Source organism: Vombatus ursinus, unplaced genomic scaffold, assembly GCF_900497805.2.
Source record: "Vombatus ursinus unplaced genomic scaffold, bare-nosed wombat genome assembly UNPS02014797.1, whole genome shotgun sequence".
Taxonomy (NCBI): Eukaryota; Metazoa; Chordata; class Mammalia; order Diprotodontia; family Vombatidae; genus Vombatus; species Vombatus ursinus.
In genome coordinates this window covers 16,818,515-16,818,756 of record NW_020954575.1, presented here as the reverse complement: position 1 = coordinate 16,818,756, position 242 = coordinate 16,818,515, and the positions used below count along the sequence as shown (strand labels likewise).

The following is a 242-nucleotide window of genomic DNA, read 5'->3' as shown; positions in this document are numbered from 1 at the left end:
GAGGTTTGTGACAGAGAGGAGAGGAATGGAGGAATGGACAGACAGGGGAATCTAACATTTTTCTGTACTATTAGGTGTAATTATGCATTGGTTAGTTTTGCTAAACTGCCTTTTTGTCTTTCCTTTTTAGAGTGTGAGCTCCTTGAGAGCAGAAACTGTAGCATATTTTTCTTTCTTTGTATCACTAGCATTTAGCACAGTGCCTGGAAAACAGTAATTGCTTAAAAAATGGTTGTGAAAAT

General features: G+C 37.2%; 1 protein-coding gene across 1 annotated transcript in view; it reads right to left on the bottom strand.

The window, feature by feature from the left end:
* The window catches only part of LOC114049137 (signal transducer and activator of transcription 5B), a 63,106-nt gene that overhangs the window by 11,464 nt on the left and 51,400 nt on the right, over nt 1–242 (bottom strand). The gene's annotated exons all lie outside the window — the stretch shown is intronic.